This window comes from Gekko japonicus, unplaced genomic scaffold (genome assembly GCF_001447785.1).
Source record: "Gekko japonicus isolate JY-2015 unplaced genomic scaffold, Gekko_japonicus_V1.1 scaffold1314, whole genome shotgun sequence".
Lineage (NCBI taxonomy): Eukaryota > Metazoa > Chordata > Lepidosauria > Squamata > Gekkonidae > Gekko > Gekko japonicus.
In genome coordinates this window covers 41,675-47,706 of record NW_015169816.1, presented here as the reverse complement: position 1 = coordinate 47,706, position 6,032 = coordinate 41,675, and the positions used below count along the sequence as shown (strand labels likewise).

At 41.9% G+C, this 6,032-nt stretch overlaps 1 protein-coding gene across 1 annotated transcript in view; it reads left to right on the top strand.

The window, feature by feature from the left end:
• The window catches only part of LOC107115461 (transmembrane protease serine 11F-like), a 40,329-nt gene that overhangs the window by 20,023 nt on the left and 14,274 nt on the right, over positions 1 to 6,032 (top strand). The gene's annotated exons all lie outside the window — the stretch shown is intronic.

The following is a 6,032-nucleotide window of genomic DNA, read 5'->3' as shown; positions in this document are numbered from 1 at the left end:
AGAGATTGGATTTATACCCCGCCCTTCACTTGGAGTCTCAGAGCGGCTTACAAACTCCTTTCCCTTCCCCTCCCCACAACAGACACCCTGTGAGGTGGGTGGGCTGAGAGAGCTCTGACACAAACTGCTCTTTTTCAAGGACAGCTGTGCCAGAGCTTGTGACTGACCCAAGGTCACATCAGCAGGTGCAAGTGCAGGAGTGGGGAATCAAACCCGGTTCTCCCAGATTAGAGTCCACGCACTTAACCACAACACCAAACTGAAACCAGGAATAGCATGAGGGGCAAATAGCAGGGAGGGGAAATAGGCAGAAAATACACTTCCCCTTCTATTAGTTAAAAAATTATTCTGGATCCAACCCAGACTAAAGAAAAGTAGGACACTTAAATCTCATTTAGATCAAACAGAACTAAATACCTGTGGTCCCAGTTCTACTGATTTACTTGTGGATTTTATTCACAATTTCTCATATTCTTAAGGATTAAAGTTTCTGCTATTGCAGAGGAGTTTTATAAACACACACACACAAATATAGGGTTGCCAGCCTCCAGGTGGTGGCTGGAGATCTCCTGGGATTACAACTGATCTCCAGACGATAGAGATTAGTTCACCTGGAGAAAATGGCTGGTTTGGAAAGTGGACTCTATGTCCCTCTACAAACCCCACTTTCTCCAGAATCCACCCCCAAAGTATCCAGGTACTTCTGAACCCAGAGCTGGCAACCTAGTATTTTTATGAAACTTAAATGTTACCACAGCTTTTATTCTTATAATGGATTTCTTGAACCTGAAAGACATCTGGTGTTGAGGTAGCACTTACTGAAAACAAAAGAGGAATTTGCAAGAGGAATTCTTAGGATAAACATATATCTAAAGAAAAAAAGTGCTACATCCCCAATTCACTCCCCCATGGAATATGAATTTAGGTTTATCTCTTTGATGGGAGTAGCACATACTAATGATTTAAATGTATTAAATTTTGCAGTTCTGAAATATTAGGGTTTTTTTACTAATAGCTGCTTTGGTAGATGTTAAATTTTGAATTTACATATTCATATTTATTTATTTTGAAAACGTTGCCCTATTTCTTAGCCTCCTAGAATTATATCAAATGCATAATAAAATTAATCTAAAAAGACACTCAAAAATAATCTTTAAATGGGGGGGGAATCACAAAACTATAGCAACTCTGATGGCAAACGGAGAGCAAACTGACAAAATTGTGCTTGCCACTCTCTGCAAAGGCTGGCAATGACCTGACAAAGAGTTCCAGAGAACCAACACCAAAAGTCCTCTGGCTGAGGTTCTGGTTGCCTCCCATTGCCCCAACCCTGTGATCTCACTTTTCTCAGTGACAGGAAAATTGCTAATGTTAATATGAAATTCAACCCTTGCTGCAAAGAGGACCTATCTGACGATGTTTGTCTGTCCAGAAAAGCACACAAGAATATGTAAGTGGCATGATTTGACCATCTAACTATTGCTTTGACAACTAAGACGTCCAAGATAATTGCCAGAGGTTGATAAAGAATATTGGTGTAATTTTTAAAGCGTGCTGACAGCCATTAAGCTGATGGAACTCCTGGACTATCTGTCACTGTCTTTTCTCATTCAATCATATCTATACATATACCAAGAATACCATACAAGGTCTCATTTGAATGAGACAAAGGACTCTTCACAATTATCTCATCTTGCATAAAACATTCAGTTCACACAGCATATGGATAAAGTCTAGTTTTCCAATTTGTGTGATTCATGTAAAAACTGTTAGTACATTCTGAAAAGTAGATCTCTTGATGACATAAAAGTGTTATTCACATCAGGTATCAATAACCCTTTCAGGATATATAGAATACTACTGTTTTATCAGTTGCTCTGGGTCCAGAGCAGTAACAGCCTAAAATTCTTCTTTTGTTCATTTGTATTTCACATTTCTACCCTGTATCTCTCTCAGAAGCTCAGGGCATGATCCCATTCTATCTGTTATCATGCCAGCAATGCTATTTGGGAAACAGTGCCCAGAATCCAAAGTGGTACTTTAGGCACACTTAAAGGCTTATGCATGTACAATAGGATTTTGGACTATTTTTGTTTTGTTCTGAACAGCTGAGCAGGCCCTTATGCTGCATCACAAAAGCTGCTTGAAAAGTCTTTGTGTGTCCACATGGCACGGAGGCTGATAATTTTATTGTTTATACTTTTATCTTTAACACAAACATGTCAACCATCCCAAATTGTTTGGAACAACAGTATAGATCTCCATTTAATTTTCCATATTCTTCCACTTCTTGCCTTCATCACTGTTCTTCTGTAAGAGTTACTCATGATTAATTAAAGACTTTGGAACTTGTTATGAACATTTAAACTTCACATACCCATTCAGATGTACAACAAAAAAACAAAAATCATATGAGCAGAGAAGTAGGACAAAAGGGGGAGAAGGGGAGGAATGATAAGAGGAGAAAAAGAGGAGCAAATTGTTTTCAATAGGACTGTCTTTTTATGCTGTGTATTTCTTCATACCTCCAGAATCACATCTATTCACAACTCATGCCTTGGCCTCGAGGTATGCTAACTAGCTCTTTTATAATGTTCAAGTATTTCTGTCAGCTTAGCATTATATTTTCATTTACACACCCTCTACCTCAGATTGAAATATGTGGCACATATATTAGAAATCCTGAACTGGAGCCTGGAGGCAGTTTTGGAGTAGATGTGCGGCAATAAACTGAAGTGTGATCCTAAAAGACGGAAGTGCTACTCGCAAGTGGAAAGTCTGACCTGGGACTTCAAGTGTCACCCATTCTGGATGGGGCTGCACTCCCCTTGAAGAAACAGGTTTGTTGCTTCAGGTCTCTTCAATCCAGACCTGCTGCTGGATAAGCAGGTGGCAGCTGCGGTCAGGAATTCCTTTTATTAGCTTTGACTGTCAGCTGCAGCCTTTCCTGGGCAGAAAATATATGGCCGCTGTTGTGCATACCCTAGTTACATCTAGATTAGCTAACTGTAATGCAATGCACTCTACTTCAGGTTGTCCTTGAAAAGTCTTTGGAAACTTCAATTATTGCAAAATGTTGCAGCAGGGATGTTGACTGGAGTGGGTTGTAGAGACCATATCACTCTGATCTCAGCCCATCTACACTGGCTCTCAATTTGTTTCTGAGCACAATTCAGTGCTGGTGTTGACCTTTATGTATTTTAATGTGGTTTTAATTGTTTGAATTATGAGTTTTTGTTTGGTTTTAATGGTTTTTAAGATGTGTTTTTATTATGTATATTTTTAATCGGTTTAGCTGTCTTGGTGGCCCTGCTGAAGGCAGGAAAGTGAGGCATAGTTTTGTAAATAAAAAAAATAAAAATGTTGTTCTCAAATCATTCTCATAAAATTAAAATGTGCTATTTAGTTTATAGTCAAAAGAAAGAAAGTGTAAGAATCTAAAAAGGGAATGCAAAATAACAAAACCATTACGTTTTTGATGTGGCTTTCTGTATCTGACAATAAAGTAGATGGTTCATGCCAATAATGAAAGAAGAAAAACTAGTCCACCCAGAGACAAGACAGAAGCTTTTGCAGACTGGGGTATGCATAAAAATATGAAGTGAAATTTCCAAAATGTTTCACTTCCCCTTTTCCCAAACTTGTAGTGGTCTATTTTTCTAACAAATATTAGTGTAATGTATTGAAACGATTACATGAATCACCTCATAGGACTCCCATGTTAAGCTTCGAGCCAGACCAGGGCTCCTTTGAGCGAACTTCCTATTGGTCGCTTCGTAACAGCGACCAATCAGAACGATACCATTCCCTAGGAGGGAAAGACTCCCATTGGTCCTTAACTAAGCAATCTCATTGGTTGTTAATTGTAAATAGGCGTGGCTACATTAGCCCGGTTATGTTTAAAAGGAGCATAAGCTCCCACTGTTTTCTGTTCTGGTTTCTTACTGAGTTTAGTGCTTGTTCGTTACTTCCAATAAAGCTGAATCACTTGCTGAATCACTCTACGAGTCCTTTGTTAGCGCGATCTAACATAGGTTATAATAATGTACATGTTAGAATGGATTGGAAGGCTAAGAATTTTCTGGAAACCTAGAAATAGAATTTAAAAGATAGGATGTTTGTGTTTTCTTATTACAAGCTTTAGAGAAGAAGTTATAACAATGTAATACTTAGAATAAGGTGTTAATGGAATAGCTTGCTGATAAATGAAATAATTTTGATGCATACTCGAAATGGTTGGAGGTGGTCCCAACCTCCAAAATGATGGCTCTAACTGTGGTTAATGCGCTGCACCGCATTTTTACCACGCATGGGTTGCCAGACGCTCTTGTGTCCGACAACGGGACCTGCTTTACTACCTTTCAGGAATTTTTGGCAGCAAATCTCATCCAGCACAGCACGTCCGCACCATTCCACCTGGCTACCAAAGGCCAAACCAAAAGAATGGTGCGGACCATGAAGGAAACTTTGAGCCGCCTGGTGTAGGGGAACTGGAGCCAAAAGGTGGCATCTTTCCTCCTGCACCAACACATCATGCCACACTCTGTGACGGGGTGAAGCCCAGCCGAAATGTTAATGGGTCGCATCCAGACCTAACCACGTCCAGACCCCCACACAGTGAGTCCACTGACCGGACCAGGGGTTTTGAGGAGGGGGAGTTGGTTTATGCGCGAAACTATGCTGGAGGGCATCGTTGGTTGCCAGCCACAGTAACCAAGGTACTGGGTTCGTGTACTTATACAGTACGGCTTACAGACGGTCGAGTGTTTAAAAGGCACATCGACCAACTGAGAAAGCGGTGGGCTGAGGTAGACCCTGAGCCCAATACTGAGGTGGCAGATGTACCCGTTCCAGATGAACGAGTAGAGCTTCCAAGCTCGGACAACTCCCACGAGGGAGACCCACCCAGTATCACAACCGAACCCAGTTACCCACCTGAAGTCAGGTTTCAGGCAAACTGCCCCCAAGGTATGCTGGAAAGCCCTACCAACAGGGAAATGCCAATCAGTCCCCCAGTAGTAATATTAAGATGGTCACAACGGAGCAAGCAGCCTCCTACCTATCTGAAAGATTACCTGTGTTCCCAGGTTGTTCCGTCTTAGAGGGGAGGAATTGTTGTGTATTGAAAACCATGTTAAGCTTGAGTCTGAACAAGGATTGTAAATAGACCAGTCAGAGGTTTGCAAGGTTCAGGAGGGAAGCACTCTGATTGGATCTTATCTGTAAATAGTTATTGGTTGTTCGCTGACATGTGGGCGTGGCTACCTAAGCCCGGACTGTTTAAAAGGGAGCCTGTTGCTCTGTGTTTTGGTCTCGTTCTTGTTCTCATTCTGATTTCTTCTGACTTCGTTGAATAAAGCTGATTCACTGTTCACTAGCTGTGTTGAGTCTCGTACTTAACAGTGATGGATGAAGTATTTTTGTTCCATGTTTGTGTGTCTGTCTGTGTGTTTGAAAATCAATAAATATATATATTTTTAAAAGGAAATGGGCTTTTTGTAAAGCTCTTGACTTCAGTCTTACGGTGGGGGGGGCTGGCAGCTGCCCAGAGAGCCACTCGGCACCTCCCTCGGCTGCTTGTCCACAGAGGAGGTCCTGTGGGGGTGGGGTCAGACTCTGAAGGGTGCTGGAATCCACACAGGGGCTCCTTAGCATGATCACCAGAGACAGGTAGGCCTTAAGGGATATCTATCTGCCGGGTACCTTTTTAATCCCTCTTCTTACCGCAAGGAGCTCAGGACAGCATAGGTAATTCTCCTTCCTTATTTTGTTCTCATAAGACCCCTCTGAGCAGCAGGCTCATTTGAGGCGGGGGGGGAGGCTGCCCCAGAGACCACGTGGGGAGCCTCGTGCTCAAATCAGGCTGGAACCCCTAGAGCAGCCGAGGGAGGTTTTTAGAGAAGCCTTTATTCACAAAGCAGTAAGGAAACTTTTGACTTCCTCAGACCTCTTCTTCAGACTAAATGTCTGTGTCCTACGAAGCCTACAATTCCATGCAGGACACCTCTGTGTTAGCTGACCCTGGCTGGGTG